The following is a 21,405-nucleotide window of genomic DNA, read 5'->3' as shown; positions in this document are numbered from 1 at the left end:
CGGTCCTCAACCGACGAACTATGCGTGTCCGGAGGGCAATACCTAGCTCTTTGGCCCTAATAGCCATATAACTCCGGACATGATAGCTCATTTCGTGAAGGGTTTTTCAGAAGAACATCCATATCCCGCATCCGTCTTTTGTTCTCGCTACTAGGTCACATAAAACGACGCCCCGCAATGTCTCGCATATTTCCGACTTTGTTTCGATACATTTCTGCCCAAAATGGGACCCACATGAAATGACGAACCACCAGAACCGCAGGTTGGGGTTCACCAAGTTGGGAACGCGCGAAACCGAGGTTACCTTTACACATAAAATAACGTGTCCCGGTTCTAAAAATGATTTTTCCAAAAAATTTGGGGCAACAGAAAGTGGACGCTTAGTTCAAATCCGGACCGTTTCCAGCGGAATCGGCAGGACACCGCACGGAGCCGCATGTTTACCCAGAAAGCTAACCCGCGCGGCACGCATGTGATTTGTGGTGTATATGCGTTCCTCTATCAACGTGCAGAGGTCCCGTTGAATTATTGAATGTGCCCTCTGTAGGTGCTTCACAAAAATAGCCCGCTTCGGCACTCGGGAAATGGGAAACGGGTTTTTCGTTGCACCGAAAGGGAAACACTGCATACGGCGTTGCTTCCCGTCCCAGGGCACACGCACGTGCCCGATATGGGCTCGTTCCGATGAACTATGCGTGTCCGAAGGGCAATACCTAGCCTTTTGCCCTAATAGCCATATAACTCCGGACATGATAGCTCATTTCGTGAAGGGTTTTTTAGAAGAACATCCATATCCCACATCCGTCTTTTGTTCTCGCTACTAGGTCACATAAAACGACGCCCCGCAACGTCTCGCATATTTCCGACTTTGTTTCGATACATTTCTGCTTAAAATGGGACCCACATGAAATGACGAACCACCAGAACCGCAAGCCGGGGTTCACCAAGTTGGGAACGCGCGAAACCGAGGTTACCTTTACACATAAAATAACGTGTCCCGGTTCTAAAAATGATTTTTCCAAAAAAATTGAGGCGACAGAAAGTGGACGCTTAGTTCAAATCCGAACCGTTTCCACCGGAATCGGCAGGACACCGCACGGAGCCGCATGTCTACCCAGAAAGCTAACCCGCGCAGCGCGCATGTGATTTGTGGTGTATATGCGTTCCTCTATCAACGTGCAGAGGTTCCGTTGAATTATTGAATGTGCCCTCTGTAGGTGCTTCACAAAAATAGCCCGCTTCGGCACTCGGGAAATGGGAAACGGGTTTTTCGTTGCACCGAAAAGGAAACACTGCATACGGCGTTGCTTCCCGTCCTAAGGCACACGCACGTGCCCGATATGGGCTCGTTCCGACGAACTATGCGTGTCCGGAGGGCAATAGCTCTTTTGCCCTAATAGCCATATAACTCCGGACATGATAGCTCATTTCGTGAAGGGTTTTTCGGAAGAACATCCATATCCCGCATTCGTCTTTTGTTCTCGCTACTAGGTCACATAAAACGACGCCCGCAACGTCTCGCATATTTCCGACTTTGTTTCGATACATTTCTGCCCAAAATGGGACCCACATGAAATGACGAACCACCAGAACCGCAGGCCGGGGTTCACCAAGTTGGGAACGCACAAAGAAAACACATGGGTATATATAGGGAGGGCGAGTGCTGAAACGGCGGGAAAGAAGAGAGAAATGGCGGGGAAGAAGAGGGAAATTGACCTTTGCCGTGTTCTTTTTGATATGGCACACGGCAAAGACACCTTTGCCGTGTTCTTTTTGATATGGCACACGGCAAAGACACCTTTGCCGTGTTCCTTCCTCTTCTGAACACGGCGAATGTTTCGCGCCAAAATACTGCCGACATTCTACTTCGCGCGGGAAAAGTTGGCGAGAGGGGTGTCCGCGGGAGAAGGATCTTTGCCGTGTGTCCGTTAGGGACACACGGCAAAGGCACATCGTTATGACGGCGCCGTCCTGAGAACTCCCTCGGGACACGTGGCGCAGCTTTTGCCGTGCCGCCCACCTTTGCCGTGTGTCCTGGTCGAAGTTCGCCGTGTTCAACTCTTTGCCGTGTTCTTTTTCGGACCTTCACCGTGGTGGTTTCTTTGCCGTGTTCTTTTTTGAGATGTTGCCGTGTTTTAAACCTTTGCCGTGTTCTTTCTCCGTGGCACACGGCAAAGCTTGTACTTGCCGTGTTCCGAGGCTCTTGGCACACGACAAAGGTTTAGCAACACAGCAACTTCAGTTTTTCCCGTAGTGACAGCGCTGTGATCAAGCTCGGCTCCTCGATGGGATCCGATCCGATCCGATCGGCAGCGCGCAGAACCTATAACCTTGTTTTATTTTGAGGAGCGGGAGCTAGGGCAGGTACCACCAGCCACCGGAACAACTTCTCCAAGCGAGGCTGGGACGATGCTGTGCTTGCCGCCACCGGCGATAGGAAGAGCGCGAGCGCGGGAGTGTTGTTGTCTCACACTCTCACGCACGCCTATCTCGCTCTCAGCTCACTCGATCGAACACGAAGAACACAAGAGGATTTTGGTGCCGCGTAAAAGTGCTGCAGCTTTTCTCGTCATCGTCTTAGTCTTAAGGGATTACAACTGACTGATGAACGGGAAAATAGCTAACAGATAGAGCAACGACTGGACGTGCCATCCCACGTCCCGCTCTTCCGCTGCCGATATCGCCGCACGAACTGGTCCTCGTGCCATCCCACGAAGCTCGTGCCGCGACCAACTACCTAACGTAAAGATAGCTATGCCAAGTCGTGAACAAACTCACGTACGTTGGCTCCTACTTATTTGTCTAAGGAAAACAACTAGCTAACTGACCAAACTGTCAAGCGACAGATCGATCAACGCAGGTGTGCATGAAGTAACGAGCAGAGAAGTGCAGTGTTTATCCAACACTTCACCCCCTTAAACCTGCACATCGATGACACCCAACAGACGACGCAGCTCGATGAACCTGACGTAGCCAAGTGCCTTTGTGAGTATATCTGCCAGCTGCTCCTCTGTGCGAACGTGATCAACATCCAACTTTCCCTTCTCATAGCAGGACCTGATGTAGTGAAATTTGATGTCGATGTGTTTACTCCGATCATGGTGAACGGGATTCTTGCACAGAGCGATAGCTGAAATGTTGTCCACCAGTAGCCTGAACTTTGCAGGTGCTTTGCCACTCAGTTCTCCGATCAGGCGACTGAGCCAAACCCCCTGACATGCGCCAGCTCCGGCAGCTATGTATTCTGCCTCACATGAGGACTGTGCGACAACTGATTGCTTCTGCGAGCTCCAGGAAACAATGTTGTTGCCGAGGAAGAAAAGGACCCCAGACGTGCTCTTGCGATCATCTAGATCACCAGCATGATCACTGTCAGTATACCCAAGTAGTACTGGCTCTCCTTCTCCCCTTCTGTACTTGCATCCATGAGATGAAGTTCCTTGGACATATCTGAGAATTTGTTTCACTAACGCCCAGTGTGTTGCAGTAGGATCTTCCATGAATCTGCTCGCTATCCCCACTGCCAATGCAATGTCAGGTCTGGTGTTAACCAAGTACCTTAGACTGCCAATGACACTCCTGTAAACTGTTTTATCTGCCCTTTCAGCGTCGTCCTTCTTCCTTAGTTTCAGACGACACTCCATTGGAATCCTTGAGCTGTTACAGTTGCTCATTCCTGCGATCTCCAGTATCTTCTCCACATAGTTTTTCTGGCAAAGAGTGATCTGGCCATGCGCCTGCACCACCTCAATTCCCAGATAATAACTGAGCAAACCCAAGTCACTCATTCTGAACAGCTGCTTCATTTGCTCCTTGAAATCCAACACAGCCTGAGTGTCGGTGCCTGTGATGATCAGGTCGTCTACATAGACTCCCACGAGCAAGTATGAGCTGCTGTCGCCCCTCCTGTATACTGCATGTTCCGATGGGCTACGGACAAATCCAAGAGAGGTGAGTGAATCATGAAGCTTGGCGTACCATGCTCGCGGTGCCTGACGGAGTCCATACAGGGCCTTGTTCAGCTTCAGCACTGCATTCTCCTTGCCGTCAGCGATGTACCCTGGCGGCTGCGACACATACACCTCCTCGCTGAGCACACCGTTCAGGAACGCTGATTTGACGTCCATGTGGTGCACTTCCCAGCCTGAGTGAGCAGCTAGCGCGAGCAGTAGTCGCACTGTCTCCATCCTCGCCACCGGCGCAAAAACCTCCTCGAAGTCCACCCTCTGTCGCTGAGCGTAGCCCTTTGCGACCAGGCGGGCCTTGTGTTTGAGGAGATTGCCGGCGGCGTCGCGTTTGACCTTGAATACCCACTTCAACCCGATGGCTTTGTGGCCGCGCGGGAGTGTCGTCAGCTCCCATGTGTTGTTCTCGGTGATGGAGGTCATCTCTTCGTCCATTGCGGTCCGCCATGCCGCGTCACCGATCGCCTCGTCGATATCGTGAGGTTCCTCGGCCGCGAGCATGCATTCTTCCTCCAGCTCGTGGATCGCTTCGCCCTCCGTGTCGTTGTACACACACGAGAGACGACGATACCGTAGTGGCCCATCTTCTGGATCAAACGCGTCGTCGTCGCCTGTTGGCGTGGCCCAGCGAATGCCATCCTTGCTGACAGACGAGGGAGATGCTGATGCAGCTGGGTTGATGGAGGGTGGTGTGGCCGTGGACGGTGGCGACGACGTGTTTGCCGTCGAGGGAGTACTTGGCGCTGGCGCAGGGAAGAGCACGTTTGTTGATGCAGTCCCTCCTCCGGCGTCCAGCTCCACGGTGCCGTCCTCCAGAGCATATTCCACAGTGAACGACGGCAGTGGCCTTTCAGCCGAGCCATTCTCCTGCCATTCCCATGACCTGTTCTCTTCAAACATAATGTCACGGGATACCTGCAGCTTCTTGGAGATGGGGTCATACACACGGTAGCACTTCGATCCTTCCTCATATCCTATGAAGATCATCTTGGAGGATCGATCCGCGAGCTTGTTCACCCCTGGTCCGATCTTCTTCACGTGTGCCACACAACCGAAGACGCGCAAGTGTTGCACGTTTGGCTTCCGGCCGTGCCACAGCTCATAGGGAGTGACTCCGTTCAGGGATCGTGTCGGCGCACGGTTGAGCAGGTACACCGCCGTCCGCACTGCTTCTCCCCAAAACTCCGGCGGCACCTTCATGCTTTTCAGCAGGCACCGGGCCATCTCCACCACAGTTTGATTCCGCCTCTCTACCACACCGTTTTGTTGCGGTGAGTAAGGCGCGGTGGTGTAGTGGACGATGCCGGTCTCGTCGCAGAACTGCTTGAACTCGCCGGAGTTGAACTCGCCCCCTCGGTCGGAGCGGAACCCACGGAGTTTGCAGCGACCTACTGCTTCCGCGGCTGCCTTGATCTTGGTGAAGCGCCGGAACGCGTCGCTCTTGGCCTTCAGAACCTCCAGCCACATATAGCGACTGAAGTCATCGACAACGAGGAGGAAGTAGGAGTTTCCTCCGATCGTTGCCGGCGTGATCGGACCGCAGAGGTCCGTGTGCACCAGCTCGAAGCCACGTTCCGCCCTGTACGATGATGCCCTAGGAAACGGTGCTCGATGTTGCTTCCCAAGGGCACAGCCATCGCACATCTCCTCGACGCGAGCGATGTCAGGGAGGCCGCGAACCATGCCACGGCGAGACATGGTGTGCAGCGCCCTGAAGTGCAGGTGCCCGAACCTTGCATGCCACCTCCATGTCATGTCGTCGCCCTTCGTCATCAGGCACACCGGCGCGTCGTAGGTGAGGATGCCGGTGTAGAGACGGTTGCCGGCGCGCTTGACGCGAGCGAGCAGGTTGTGGACGGGGTCGTGGATCGTCATCATGCCGTCGGCGATCGCGATCTTGTACCCGCCCTCGTCCAGCTGCCTCACGGAGATGATGTTGCTCCAGAGGCTGGGGATGAAGTACACGTCGGCGAGGATGCGCTGCTCGCCGGACTGTCCGCGGAAGATCACTGATCCCTTTCCGCGAATGCCGACGACGGAGCCGTCACCGAATCTGACAGTGCCGTGCACTGTCTCGTCCAGTGTCGCGAAGACATGCCGCAGGCCAGTCATATGACTGCTTGCACCTGTGTCGAAATACCACAAGCCATCAGGTGAGGGCACGGGTATTACCTTTTCTTCGTTGAGGAAGACGGCCTGCGGCGCCACAGCCACCGTCTCGGTGACCACGGCCATCATCATGGCAGGAGCTTGATCCTCCTCGGCCTGGACCAGGTTGGCCTGCTGCTGCTGCTCGCGATCTCGCTTGGCCTTGCGACATTCCTTCGCCCAGTGGCCGGGCTTACCGCAGTAGCGGCAGTTCCCTTTTCGCCGTTCGCCATTGCCGGCGTTGGCGCCACCGTTGCCACCTCCGCCGTTGCCGGAGGCGCCGGTGTCATGCGGCTTTGGCTTGTACGCGGTCTTGCCGCTGCTTCCGCCGCCGGGCGCCCCCTTCTTCTGTCGGGCCGCCCACTCCTCCTCGGTGAGAAGGAGCTTGCCGACGCCGTCGAGATCATATCCCTCCTCGGCGGTGATCAGTCGGCCGGTGACCTCCTCGATCGTGAGGGTCCGCAGGTTCACGGTCTGCTCGATGGCCATCACCATCGGGCGGTACTTTTTCGGCACCACCCGAAGGTATTTGAGCACCGCACGGTACTCCTCGACTGGATCGCCAAGGAGCTCGAGGTCGTTGATGATGGCAGTGAGTCGGATCGAAAAATCTTCAATCGACTCGTTGGGCTTGAACCGGAGTTCTTCCCACTCGCGCCGCCGGGTCTGCGCCTTCGCCTCGCGGACGCGCTCGCAGCCCAAACGCATGGTCTTGATCGTCTCCCACGCGGTCTTGGCGCAGTCCTTGACGGCGAGGGTCCGCACCAGCTCCGACGGTACTGCCCGAAGCAGCGCGGCCAGTGCAGCGCGATCGTCGCCGTCCTCATCTGCGCCATACTCGATGACGTCCCACAGATGGGCGGCCTGAAGCTGCACGCGCATCACCATCGCCCACTCCGCGTAATTGGAACGCGTGAGGGTGGGGTACTGCATGTTGCCGGAGTGCTCCCGGACGACGCGCTCGCGCACGATGATCTCGCCGCCGCCGCGGATCAGGCTACGACCACGTCGCGGAGTCGGGGACGCCGAGGTGCGGCGCGTCGGCGGCGGCTTGGACCCGCCCGCGACAGCGCTCGCCGCCTGTGCCCCCTTGGCCTTCTCCGCTGCCGCCGCTCGCTCGGCGGAGGTCGACATCTCCTGGATGCGGCAGGGCTCTGGTACCAAATGTTGTTGTCTCACACTCTCACGCACGCCTATCTCGCTCTCAGCTCACTCGATCGAACACGAAGAACACAAGAGGATTTTGGTGCCGCGTAAAAGTGCTGCAGCTTTTCTGTTACTGTCTTAGTCTTAAGGGATTACAACTGACTGATGAACGGGAAAATAGCTAACAGATAGAGCAACGACTGGACGTGCCATCCCACGTCCCGCTCTTCCGCTGCCGATATCGCCGCACGAACTGGTCCTCGTGCCATCCCACGAAGCTCGTGCTGCGACCAACTACCTAACAGAAAGATAGCTATGCCAAGTCGTGAACAAACTCACAGACGTTGGCTCCTACTTATTTGTCTAAGGAAAACAACTAGCTAACTGACCAAACTGTCAAGCGACAGATCGATCAACGCAGGTGTGCATGAAGTAACGAGCAGAGAAGTGCAGTGTTTATCCAACAGGGAGGACGTCGTAGTGTGCCGGACATGCTTCTCAGAACTTAACTCTTGTCGCCGCCTCTCCGTGCCAGCACCAATAAGGTAGTGCCCAAGGGAAAAAGGACAACGACATCTAAAGGTGTATATGATGCCCCCCATAGGGGGCCTCACAGCGCTTTGGATTTTGGGCCGTTAGATCGAGCTGATGTATCGCGATCTCGGCCGACCGTTCGTCCAGGGCGCTGAGGCCCTCCCGCAGACCCACTTTTTATCCATGGGTCGTGTGAAAGCCCGCTCGGCCCAGACTCTCGCGTCGCGCGTGGCTTCCTCTCCAATCCCGTCGCTCCCTCTCCCCTTCCAATCCCTCCAATCCCGCAGATGCAGCCGCCGCCTCCCCAGCTCCCTCTCCCTACTGCCGAGCTCGCCTTCGGCCGCCGCTCGCCCTGCAACCGCGTGTCGTCGGACGGCGGAGATGGCTGGGGCGGGCGGGAGAGCGCCGGCGGCAGGGAGGCGCACGGGGGCGGGCGGGCGCACGAGGACGGCGGCCGGGAGATGGAGGGCGGCGGCCGGAGGTGGAGGACGGCGGCCGGAGTTATACCTTTAGATTGCCCTCCTCAAACCCTAGCTACCGCCATGCCATCGTCGCTATTGTTCTGCTCAAGGAGGTGCTGATCCGGAGTGGCTTGAGGAGCTCGACCTCTATTGACTCATCCCCGGTACCATGGCGTCCAGCTGTGACGGCACTCTCCCAGGTACGCCCTCCTGGCCTCTCAACTCCCTTGTCTCTGCCCCTCTCTTTCTCCCGTCTCACTTCCCCTCTCTCTCAAACCAGCCGGCCGGAGGGCTTGTGGCTCCAACAGATCTGATCTCCTCCGCCTGAGCTGCTGCTCCTCTGCTCCTGGGATCTTCACCCCCACCGGCAGGTCGATCTCCTCCTTCCCAACACTCTTTTACATGTTTTAGAGGCACTATGATCCAACAGATCGAGGGCATTAGCTGCTTGGCACAAGCAGTCCAGATTTTGTGATTTGGCGCCAAACACGTGTTTGTTGTTATGCCTATGAGAAGAAAATCAATATATGTGCTTACTTGCTACTTATCTCGCCTAATCTGATTGTACTGGTTTATATTTTCTGTAAAAATATACTCATCAATCATAGTCAGTTGGCTAAACAGAAAAAAATCATAGTTTGTTTCATCATTGTAAGAACTAATAAGTTTAGTAGTATAAATTATTAACCTGTTGTAGTTGAGAAGGGAGGGAACCAGTGAGAAAATGAAGATGTCTACAAGCTTGGTTCCTGGCTGAGACAAGGTGATCAATTAACTAAGACATGCTCTGTGTTTGTTGGAGTTATGCCCCCCTCTCTTATTTTGTGCAGCTTACAGGAAAAACTCTGCTCGATTAGGTCATCAGGTACATGCAATGGCTGCAGAGCCAAGTTGAGACAAGAAATTTTTTTTTTTGCATGCGCACTGATTTTTTGTAATGGTGTTTGAAGGCTAAACTGAATTTTAGAATGTTTTGATTTAGCTTGTATCGATGAAGCTCGCCACTCTCAACCCAATGATGGTGTACGAGCTTGGGCTAGACACTGGAAGCATGTACGGACAGATGTTTGACTGGTAACTAATCAGGACTTGATGGCAATGAAGCAACATAGTCAGTACATCTCTCTCTCTCTCTCTCTCTCTCTCTCTGATAGGATCATCTTGAAACCAACTAAGCAATCATCTATGCCTGAAGAAGTGCTCTGGGTAGCTCCAACTTGAAAGTGAGCTAATGTGACATGAAGTGGATGCTTTTTTGCTTGCTCTCCTTAGTTAATAATTCCAATAGAATTTCACCATACTCATTTTTGCAACCATTAAAAACCAGAGCTATAATGAATTATGGCAAAAGGAGTTAACTACAGTCACTGATCTATGTGTTCCTTTTTCTCTCAGTTTCATAACATGGCAATCCTCAGCTATTATGGTGCAGCTGGAGACGGTGTCCGACGGCATGGTGAACCTCATGGTATCTTCATTTGCTCTGTATGTTTAAGAACTACCTGTTGCGCTTGCCCAAAAATAAAATTTTATGCATGTTTTGTGACCATATGCCCTGCATTTGTGCATGATATATATTTTTGAATTAAATTAGATTTCACATTGTCCATGGATCGATCTTCGCATTGTTCGGTCAAGGTTGTGACATTTCTGAAACTTTCTGAATTATTTTTGCAGGCAAGTCCCGAACGGGAAGGGCCAGGAGGTGCTATGGAGTCATACACGATGATAAAACTCTGTTTCAACCGTGGCAGGTTTCAGAATTCATATTTCCAGTAGCCAACATCGAACTGATAGTTTGAACATCCTGTAGGTGGCCCTTTGAACTCTGTGAGTGAACACTTATGCTCTTTTTCTTCCTATGAGTAGATCGTATTAGATGTTTTTCTGATTTTTTCTAGGAGTAAAAGAAAGAACCTTGCTCCCTGATAGAGTGTAGCACATAATGCACGTGGGTGAAAACTAAATACCATTTTCTCTGTAATTTATATGTGAAATGTCTTTGTGCAGCTGTTTCTCATTTTATATGTCAGCACTAAACGTGGGTGAAAACTAAATACCATTTTCTCATTTTATACCGTAAACGTTTCAGCACTTCTTTTTCTCTCTGGTTAGTTGCAACTGGTCAGGATTAGCTAGACATTTAATGGTTCTCTAATGAACATATACAATGGATATTCAGTACAGCATGTGTTTGGAATTTCACTAATATTCATAATGTAGCGTTCTTTTAATATATGTATATGCTCGAGAGCAAATAGGAAGAGTAACCACACAGAGATCCATATTGCATAACTGATTGGATAGAAAATATAGACTGTGATGCATTAACTGAATTTTCGCTTTCAAATAGTATGTGTTTTCAGTTTTACTAATGTTGATAGCATACTATTTTCAAATGCATGCTCGATATATAGTACAGTATGAATTAGAGTTATTAAGTTTTCCATTGCTCTTAGGGATACAACGACTATGAGCCTATCAGACAGTGGGATACATACTTATTTGTTTCTTTATAGTATACAATTCTTCTCCATGGTAATTTATAACTACTCTAATATAATGCTATCTGAATAGTCAGCTTGGCTATTACAAAGAAGTAATTGTTTTTCTGAATGCTCAATCTGTACTGCTCCTGGAAGTGAAGATTTTAAACACACATTTTCCTAATTACTTTGTGCTAGAGATTAGTAGTGTACCTTTATGATAGTATCCCACTTGATCCTATTTTAACTCATGCAACTATATTTGTATAAGGTGTGATCCTGTGACATATTTACCTGGAACTAGAACCTCATGCATAGTTAGAAGAAATATATAATCATATTCTTTTGTCACAGGAACGATTACCTCATGCATAGTTAGAAGAAATATATAATCATATTGTTTTGCAATACCACTATAAAAAATCTTGATATAACTTCTACCGAACCACTTTGTAGAGACTATCTGTATTGTATGGATACTTAGGATCCGAGAGGCAAATATGTTTGTATAATTCTGTCATGTTTGTGCTTACAGGAAGCTTGATTTTTTCTTATTTCTATTCTATAAATTATCTCTGTGTTAAATTCCATGCTTCACCTGTAGTTCTTTAATCATACATGCAGTTTTTCAATACTTCTCGGATATTCTTTTGCTACTTCGCCTGCAGTTCTTTAATCATACCTGCGGTTTTTTAAAGTTTCCTAGATTTCCATGCTAATATTCTGCTTGTCTTTTTTATTTTGGCTTACTCATTGTCATATTGCAAGCACTCCAATGTCTTGAGTTTATATTTTTGCTTTTCTCCATGATGAAATAGATTGATTTTTCCAATAGAATGAAAACCTGTAGATGCTATACGTTTGGTGGCCACTAGGATAATTTAACTTATGTGATACTTATTACTGCTGTAGCCGAGGGTGGTGAGAGAGGTGTATACAAGTGATACCTACTGTTGTGCTTTGTGGAAGATCAATGACAAAGGTTCTCTGTGTCGCTGCTGTTGTGGTTTATGAAATTTTTCTGAAGTAAGAAAGCATCAGTCCTCTTATTTTCTGTCCTCTATGAAAGAATGTAGCTCGCTCTTTCAACCCGGGGCCCCCTCTGGGGAACTGTTTGAGTTTTAGCATCGACCCCATTTCCTTTTGATCGTATTACGCTTGACTCGCTGCAAAACATTTCGCTTTCTGCGCTCGAATGCTTCAGGTTTTATATATTGTGACATTGAACAATGGAAATGGAAATTTTGTTTTGTGAGGATCTGGTTGGAGCCTTTGTTGTCAAGTTTATAAGCAGGTAAGAAACTAACCGAGGACAACATACAAATTGTAACTGTAGTTACATGAAAAGATGAGGATGATTGCGTCAAAATGTTATATAAATTTTGTGAGTTCGTTGCAATAAGCAGAGTATGATATAAACGAATCTATTTAAAGATGTTACAGATTAGGTAGTTATTTATCTCACTTACTCTGCTTATTTCCAACTTGATTTACTTTAGGTACCGTACTTCAGTTAACTTATTTGTGCAAAGGAGTGAGAGGGCATATACTGCAGATTCTAGAGGAATTTTCTACTGTTCACTTCTTAATTCGCATGTTAGAATGTTTACTAGGTGAACACGCTTTACAAGTTTTTGTATGAAAATGCACCCCAATAACAAGTTTATGTATGAGCCATGCAATTACCTCCAAATAAAATCCAGTTCTAAGTAACCAAGAGTTATATCCAAACCTGGGTAACCTGATGAGCATCCAATTCATAACTGTTGTTGCAGATTAATCAAACGAATGAGTCTACTCCTTTATTTTGTCCCCTGCCAACTGACAGATGAACCAGGTGATGATCGCTGAGAAATGAGGCAAAACATTTCGCAAAAGAAAAGACAAAATTAATGCAAAGAAACGCCGCTAAATAGATAGAACCATAGATAACTTTATTCTACAGTTAAGTAACCACATAATTTATGGATGAACAGTACAAATTTTCAGAGGAAGCAATTACAAATCACCAGGAAATATGTATCAAACTAAAATTATTAAATAGAAATGAAGTAATACACGACTATAAGAAGCTACATTACCTTTTCGGAGCATTGGCTATTGTCCTTGCTGATTTTGAATTGGATGGGCTACTATTGGGGCCTCTTTTCGTGCTTATGCACAAAGATATATACATGATGTAACTGACACAATGAAAATGGTACGTGTAAGGGTATAGCTGCAATAGTTCAAATAAAACCCATTAACCATAAATCTGAAAAACACTACAGAAATCTGAAACAATAGATTCCTATAACAGATCATTATCAGGCAGGAGAGATGCTACCTCTAGACACAAGGATAATACCTGAGATATCATTTTGACATTTCAGACATCCATTAGTTCCTACTTATGCATTGCTACAGTGCATATAACTTCTAAGGTCAGTACCACCCCTATCCTTTGTAGAGCCTTCACTAATTTCTTATTCAGATGAACCGAATATATCTTACAAGAATCCATATGTAGTTGACAGTTCCAACAAATACATACCATTCTATCGCACATACCTCACTATCATACGTCCATCCCTAGTACTGCCCAGATGTATCTCCCATTTAAAATAGAAATAGCACAAGTTCAAGCATTAGAATGCCACGTAGCAGAACTCCATGCTAAAATGAAACTGCTTCAGCAACAATCCCCAAAACAAAACCAAGCATTAATTTCTTCATCAGGTGTATCACGTCAAATTTAACCAAGCACCAAAGTATTGTCTCAAATGCAGTATACTCTAGAAAAATGTCACCAAATAATAGTGAAAAAAATTGCACTTTGAATCAAGTACCTGAAGTTGATTTATCTTTCTCTTCACGTATTATTCAGTACTTCTCCTAGGGAACCAATTAATAGAAGAACCGCCTATGTGAATCACAGATTTCTTGAACTATGATGTCGACTTAATCACAGTTTAAAAACCGAGGCTCTCAATTCTTTTGAGCCGGTAATCTATAGAAAACAAATAAATATAAGAAATGCAGAAAACGCAGTAATACCAATATTTGTTATCTAATTGTATGCTCATATGATCAAACAAATGGTGCACCAGCCAATTGTCCACCGGAGTGTCAGTGGCAGCTCCCAGGGCTAAGATCCACTACCATGCTGGTTTGTCTTGCTTCAAACATTTCAATGCATAAGCTGTCCAGTCACCTGCATGTGATACGAGAGAATCTAATTGAAGCCCATCGGTGATCATGAGTGAGTCGACCCACTGTCCAAACTCCAAAGAATGTCTAGATTATCTGCTGAAGTTTCAGTTACAGAAACACAAAAATTGCCTCTGTTTTATGCAATTTTCTTGGGCACAAGGTGACAAGGTTCAGCTACAGAAGCATAAATTTCCTACAACTACATAATGTACAAGTTGAGAAATTTATCCAGAAGAGCTTCCCAATGTAGTACTTACTGCTGCCAATATTATGACATCCGACAAAGTACCTAGAAGCATCAGTTACAAGGTTAAGTGACCTGCATGATAGCATAATCACACGAATCTCTGGATTTGACAAAATAACATGCGTAAGAAGCATATATTGAGATTTAATGCAGGTTAATTAGAGCTACAAACCATCCAGAGAAGAACGAGCTGTAGAGCAACAACTTTATCTCCATCTCCAACCAGTGAGTTGGTCTAGTAGAGTAATAGGGGAAGATGAGCTTACAGATTGGAGGAGGTTGGACCGTTGGGGTCGGACACGGGATCGGCTGCCACGGCGAAAAACTCTCTCGAGGACCAGCAGAGCCCATGAAGCCTTCTGTCCCGGTACCCGCGGCCGTGGCCCTCAGACCGACTTCTGCTGACGTTGTTGTCTGAGGCGGTAGCAGCGTCACGGCCACGGCAAACCGGCGGAAGTGGCCTTCCCCGTGGAGCAAACATGGACATTTTTTTCCTTGCTGCTCCTCGATGCGCCGCCTAAGGCGACAGCGGGGGTACCCGACGGCCAGATCGCAGTGCGGAGATCGGCATGACTGCACTCCTTCGGCCGCGCTCGACACGGCGTGAGGCAGAGATGGGAACTACAGGGGAGGGACAGCGGAGAAAGAGACGCCAATGGAGGAACTACCGTGGAGGATTTTTCGCAGCACGTTTGGCTTTCCAAGGAGTCGTCCGTGCGTGGTACAACCGCCACTGGCTTTTCTTCCGGTCTTTTGGCGGAAGCTGACGTGTTGTGGAGAGATCGTGCGTGAGAAACTTGGTTTTCTTCAGATTTTTTTTTTTGGTCTGGGCGAATTTTCTGTGGAGGCGAGGGGAGGACGTACCATGGACACCACCTCTAGACAATTAATATAGTAGAGATTCTCAGTTTTGGGATAGTGCTCACTTGATCAATACATGTGTTTTTGTAGCTCATTTTGCTTGATTCATACCCACAACCCATTCATCACTAGAGCTTGTCATGCCTGCATTGTCATGGACCCTCACAAGGCACCACCAGTCAATAGTGTGTCCAGAAAAATGATTTGTCGGTCCATAAATGGAAGCGGGTTGCTACCCCTGTCTCCCTATTGCTTAGGTTCTATATGATTGGGACTGACCCATAAATGAAAGACTAATGGAACATATCCCTTTCTCTTCAAGTTCAAACTATTAAGGGATTTGTATTAAAATAATGATCAATCTCCTCTTGATGATAATGGCCTAGATTTTTTAAATCTCCTTTCCTTTGACAGTTATATTTTTGGTAGATCACATAATCATGGTGTATCATGTGTCCTGTTCAATGCAGAATTGTATGTACACTTTTTGTTCTCAGCGTTACTCATGTTTCCCCCTTCGAGTCAAGATTATTTTCTATTTGCTTAGTTGCAGCTATAGGGGAAGAGTTGCTTCTCTTTTTAATCATCTTTCATGTTACCATGAAGATTATGCCCATTTAATTCAGCTGTGTACATAACACATCCATGTGTGAAGGCCACGTGTGCATGGTTATTAAAATCGTATTTACTATTTCTATAGTTGTATTGGATTCCTCCATCTCATTCCAAAAGTGTGTTGTTCTGAAGAGTAACCTTTACCAAATGATAGAAATGAGAGTAATTTTTTTAAAATTTACATGGTTTGGACCACACAAACATTTAGAAATGGTTTGGACACAAACTTATGGCCCAGAAGTTATATATGCAAGATGGAGCTTCGGCTTCTAAGACAAAAAAATAAATTTGTAGCTAACTAAAGAGTTCTCATTTGATTTGGATTACAAACCGCAAGTGCCAATTATTAGTTTGCCTTTATGCATCTTATATCCGAATTTAGAGGTATTTTAATATTAGTAATGTCCGGTAAGTGTAGTTGCTTTGTTCGTCTTTTTGGAATTATTTTTTCATTATTTCTACTAGGTGGGGTATATTTGAGGTGGAAAAACTTGCAGGCTAATGTCTTGCCATTCTGTCTGTTTATAATTACATCCAACAGGCTAAAGATGGCTCTTGGTTGACGGTGCAATTTTATTGTCGCATTGAGATCCCTGAGCTACAACAAGCTGGGGCCAAGGCCGGAGGAAGAAACAAGGTTCTTCTTATGGCTGCTCCTTCAAAACGGACTTTGGACTGCCGATTGTTTGAGGAACAGGAGATGGAATCACAACAATAACTGCTGCCTGTGTGGCCAAGCTCTCGAAGATGCCAATCATCTCTTCCTTTCGTGCCCTTTTTTGAAGGAGGTCTGTTGTATAGTGTTGTCCACTGAGCTATGTCAGTTCAGGCTGAACTTATTGAAGGTTCTACTCTGGTGGAACAATTTGCAAAGGGATGTACCTGCTAATTGGAGAAAGGAGTTTGCACTTATTCCTTGTGGATCATTTGGAATGAAAGGAACTGCTGTATTTTTCAGCAAGAGTTTCTTGCCCACCTTGGTTGCGGTCAGGATCAGAGAAGAGCTTGACTTATTTAGTGCAGCGCCTAGGGTTTAATTTCTTTTCATTGACCCCCTTTTTTGTTGCTTGGCCTAGGCCTGTGTAGATAACTTTGTTCTCTCTCTCTCTCTCTTCTCTATGAAGTATAAAGCGGTGCTCCTGCTGTTAAGGTAAAAAGGCATTACATCCAACATATGTTTCTTTCAGCTCAAAGATAATTACATCCAAATGTTATATGCTTCTGAACTTGAATTGAATATTCACAAGTATGTTAGTTGTATCTCGCTCAATTATTCTTTTGGGTTGACTATCCCTACAAAGAAATTAATCCTGGTAATATGCTTCTTGATAAGAATGGTCACATGCAGTTATCTCATATCTGCCTGTGCAAGCCAATTGATTGCTCAAAATTGTCAACCTTAAACGAAAATGACTCTATGACCATTGACTGGGTGGCACACGCTTCCTCAAGGACCAAACAATTTTTCTCTTCAAATCTTATGCTTAATTAATTGTTGACCTATGATTGAGTTTGTCTTAAGTGTGTCAGGTTGTTTCTTTTAACAATATATGTATATATGTTCTTTGGATTGCACAATGGAAAAAACAACTTATCTATATGAATCCTTGCTTCTAACTGTAAACTTTGCGATTGTACATATCGTATTGTAGAAACTTATTTATCATCAATTTGTATACGTATTTAACATAGTGTTTTAGTTTTCGAGATTTTTCCCCATAAAAGGAATCGTAATAAGGACTTGAAATTTGTGGAAATTATCAAGTAGTACTTTCTTCAGATTCCGATCCAGAGTATATTCCTATTCACTTGTTAAAGAAATGGCTATAAAGAATGAATTAACCCTTTATCCCTTTTTTCTTTTTAAATACCCCCTACCCAGGGAAACAAGAGTAGGACAAAAGATATGAAGTGCAATCCAAAAAAAATTGGAATTATTCCTTCCTCTGATACATATTCATACATAATTCCTTATAAACTAATTCCTAAATCTTTTCATTTATTAATTTAATTACTATAACAAGTTTTTATTCCAAGATTAAGTTATTACTGAACAAAGAAATCATATATGCATAATGTACATTGTCACGATCTCTACGGGGTCGTGCGCCAAGGCGCACATCTAAATCTAGTAGACATAGAGGAAGGACGCGAGCGCGAGCTTCGCGGATGAGCGGTCGTCGTCTGGCTTCTTCGAGTGCTGGTGGTCCCCGCTGCTGCAGGTCCATCGTCTTGGCGTCACTGCTCGGGGTACGGCGACGGTTGCCAGCGGATGCGTGAGTTTTTCCCTGCCATCGTCTGATTCTCTGACCCGCCGCGGCTAGCGATTTCGACGTCGGGTTTTGAGCGTCTAAAGGCAGGCAGAAGTGAGACGTATGGTTCGCGAGCTCCTGATCCTACTCGGTACAGATTGGATTGGATGCATCCTGTCCGGAACAGATTCTAACCAAAATTAGCCTTGACCAAAACGTGAGACCAAAGGTGCCAGACAGACGAACGGAAAGAGGACGTATCTACCCTGGCCAACGAACGAAGCAGACGGACGAAAATCATCTTGACTGACCAAACCGAGGAAACCTTATTTTCTTTATTATTAGGTATAGATAGATTATATATTTCTACTGTGCGCGCCGCCTCTCCATGCGTAGGTCGGTGACCAGACGCCGCTGCTCCAGCAGCGCGTCGTCCCCTGCCCTCCCCTGCTGCGTCGTCTGGAAGGAGAGCTCGACGGCGCGGCGAATCTGCCTCTCTTCGCGACCACGGGCGTCGTCCTGGAGCTTCTTCTTCGACTCGAAGGACTCGACGAGCGCGGGTTGCTGATCCGCCGCCTCGTCCAGGTGCGGCCCGTCGTCGTCGGACCAGTCGAAGTCGTCGTCGTCGTCCTCCTCCTCCACCTCGTCCTCATCCCCCTCCTCCTCCTCCTCCATTTGCGCCTCTAGTTGCGCCGCCAACGCGTTGGCCTCCGCCGCCAACGCATCCGCCCGCGCCCCCCAGGCCGCATCTGATACGGGCATGAAGGCCTATGTGGAGCCCAATTTCAGGACTCCACCAGCCTAGTTATCTTATTTTATGTCTATGGTCATATGTGGGCCAATTAGGGTTTTTAATAAGTTGTGTGTTTCGACTTGGGCCTATCTGAGTCGAACTAGGGAGGCCCACTAGGGGCTTGGCCGGCCACCCCCTCATATAAGGGTGGGCACGGCTAGGGTTTAGGGGAGATCAGTTTTAGGTTAAGCCTAGTTTATCGTGTATCATCCCTCCGGGGGTACGGCGCTGCCGTTTATCTAGTTCGTAATATATCCGCTGCGAAGGTTCTTGTGTTCATCAAGGATTATCTAGCTCGGGTTTGAGGCATATCGTTCATCGATCCGTTGCTTGCTGGATTCGTCCCTCTTCTCTAGGCTGCGTTCATCGCGTTGTTGGGAGGATCTACTACCCCGGGTTCTCGTTGTGAAAGATCGGGCCAACAGATCCCATATCACATCGTCTGAAACGGTACTGCGCCTCCCGCTCCATGCGCTGGCGCTGACGCTCATCACACCACCGCTGGGCCACCTCCTCCGTCTGGCACCGCCACGCCTCTTCCGCCGTGGCGGCGTCGAACGCTGCAATGGTGTCCGCCAGCGCCTCCTCCTCCCACGCCGCGTTATCCTCAGCTGCGGGGTCTCCCGCTGCTAACGCCGCCGCTGCCGCCTCACACTGCTGATGGGCCCGCTGCTCGATTGCCTCCCGCCGCCGCCGCTGTTCTGCACGCCAAAGCTCCACCCGGCGCCGCCGCTGACGAGGGATCACCTCGACAATGCCTACGGATTGTAGACTTGGGTTTTGGGAGAGAGCGACGATGGAGATTTCGGGAGCGAGATTGGGAACACGATGTACCCAGCTTCGGGTCCCCTCGGTGGAGGATCCCTACGTGCTGCTAGCAATCCACTATATGATCATAAGTATCTTTACAGGGTGTCGCCGTAGCGGAGCTATGTTGTCTATTTGTTGTATATCTGTTGGCCTCCTTCTATCGGGTACCCTGGCTGGCTTTATATATACAACCAGCCTAGGGTTTTACAAGAATCCTAATTGACTACTTCTTCGGGTTGCCTTGTTGGGCCTTCTCCATATTGGGACGAGCCGAGACAGGTATACTAATAATGGGTACCCAAAGGGTATACCCATGTCAGTAGCCCCCGAGTGTCTAGGGAAGTCGAAGACTTGCGTAGAGACTCCAAGCATAATCATCTCTGAAATCGAAGAAATACAAGGCGAGGCCATTGATCCGGAAAATACATCAGGTCAATGTCATAGATCATGTGTAGCGTAGATGATATCGACGATTCTCGAAATTATTTTTCTATCGGGTGCGCGGCAGCGCTCCCGATGGGAGTAGCCCTCGAGTCTATGGGCAAGTGCTTGCACTTGGGCATAGACTCAAGTTGTACAACTCGATGAAGAACTTGACTATATTTCTGGGCGCAGCCCTGATACGTCTCAAACATATCTATAATTTCTTATGTTCCATGCTACTTTTATGATGATACTCACAAGTTTTATACACATTATATGTCATTATTATGCATTTTCCGGCACTAACCTATTGACGAGATGCCGAAGAGCCAGTTGCTTTTTTCTGCTGTTTTTTGTTTCAGAAATCCCAGTAAGGAAATATTCTCGGAATTTGACGAAATCAACGCCCAGGGTCTTATTTTTGCACGAAGATTCCAGAAGTCCGAAAGGGAAACGAAGTGGGGCGACGAGGCGCCGACACAACAGGGCGGTGATACGTCCCAAACGTATCTATAATTTCTTATGTTTCATGCTACTTTTATGATGATACTCACATGTTTTATACACATTATATGTCATTATTATGCATTTTCCGGCACTAACCTATTGACGAGATGCCGAAGAGCCAGTTGCTGTTTTCTGCTGTTTTTGGTTTCAAAAATCCTAGTAAGGAAATATTCTCGGAATTGGATGAAATCAATGCCCAGGGGCCTATTTTTACACGAAGCTTCCAGAAGACCGAAGGAGTCACGAAGTGGGGCCACGGGGCGACGACACGCCAGGGCGGCGCGGCCTGGGCCCTGGCCGCGCGGCCCTGTTGTGTGGGTCCCCCGTGACGCCCCTTGACCTGCCCTTCCGCCTACTTAAAGTCTTCGTCGCGAAACCCCCAGTACCGAGATCCACGATACGGAAAATCTTACAGAGACGCCGCCGCCAATCCCATCTCGGGGGATTCAGGAGATCGCCTCCGGCACCCTGCCAGAGAGGGGAATCATCTCCCGGAGGTCTCTTCATCGCCATGATCGCCTCCGGATCGATGTGTGAGTAGTCCACCCCTGGACGGTCCATAGCAGTAGCTAGATGGTTGTCTTCTCCTCATTATGCTATCATGTTAGATCTTGTGAGCTGCCTATCATGATCAAGATCATCTATTTGTAATCCTTCATGTTGTGTTTGTTGGGATCCGATGAATATTAAATACTATGTCAAGTTGATTATCAATCTATCATATATGTTATTTATGTTCTTGCATGCTCTCCGTTGCTAGTAGAGGCTCTGGCCAAGTTGATACTTGTGACTCCAAGAGGGAGTATTTATGCTCGATAGTGGGTTCATGCCTCCATTAAATCTGGGACGATGACGATGAAAGTTCTAAGGTTGTGGATGTCAGTTGCCACTAGGGATAAAACATCGATGCTTTGTCTAAGGATATTTGTGTTGATTACATTACGCACCATACTTAATGCAATTGT

General features: G+C 47.8%; 2 long non-coding RNA genes across 7 annotated transcripts; both read left to right on the top strand.

Annotated features, from left to right (window-relative positions):
* The first annotated feature begins 8,245 nt into the window (after nucleotides 1-8,245).
* LOC124692069 lies at nucleotides 8,246-11,766 on the top strand. Of its 6 annotated transcripts, XR_006999301.1 has the most exons (8): nucleotides 8,246-8,454; nucleotides 8,535-9,017; nucleotides 9,085-9,119; nucleotides 9,237-9,365; nucleotides 9,650-9,722; nucleotides 9,932-10,084; nucleotides 11,197-11,261; nucleotides 11,653-11,724. It is a non-coding gene; the product is annotated as an uncharacterized LOC124692069 (long non-coding RNA). The 6 variants fall into 6 exon arrangements; XR_006999298.1 differs by lacking the exon at nucleotides 11,197-11,261 and having other exon boundaries at nucleotides 11,653-11,766; XR_006999300.1 differs by lacking the exon at nucleotides 11,653-11,724 and having other exon boundaries at nucleotides 11,197-11,629.
* Nucleotides 11,767-11,772: 6 nt separating this feature from the next.
* Nucleotides 11,773-16,877, top strand: LOC124692070. Its single transcript, XR_006999304.1, has 2 exons — nucleotides 11,773-12,034; nucleotides 16,197-16,877. It is a non-coding gene; the product is annotated as an uncharacterized LOC124692070 (long non-coding RNA).
* Nucleotides 16,878-21,405: the final 4,528 nt, after the last annotated feature.

The sequence above is a fragment of the Lolium rigidum genome, chromosome 2, assembly GCF_022539505.1.
Source record: "Lolium rigidum isolate FL_2022 chromosome 2, APGP_CSIRO_Lrig_0.1, whole genome shotgun sequence".
Taxonomy (NCBI): Eukaryota; Viridiplantae; Streptophyta; class Magnoliopsida; order Poales; family Poaceae; genus Lolium; species Lolium rigidum.
This window is presented reverse-complemented; position numbering and strand designations above follow the sequence as displayed.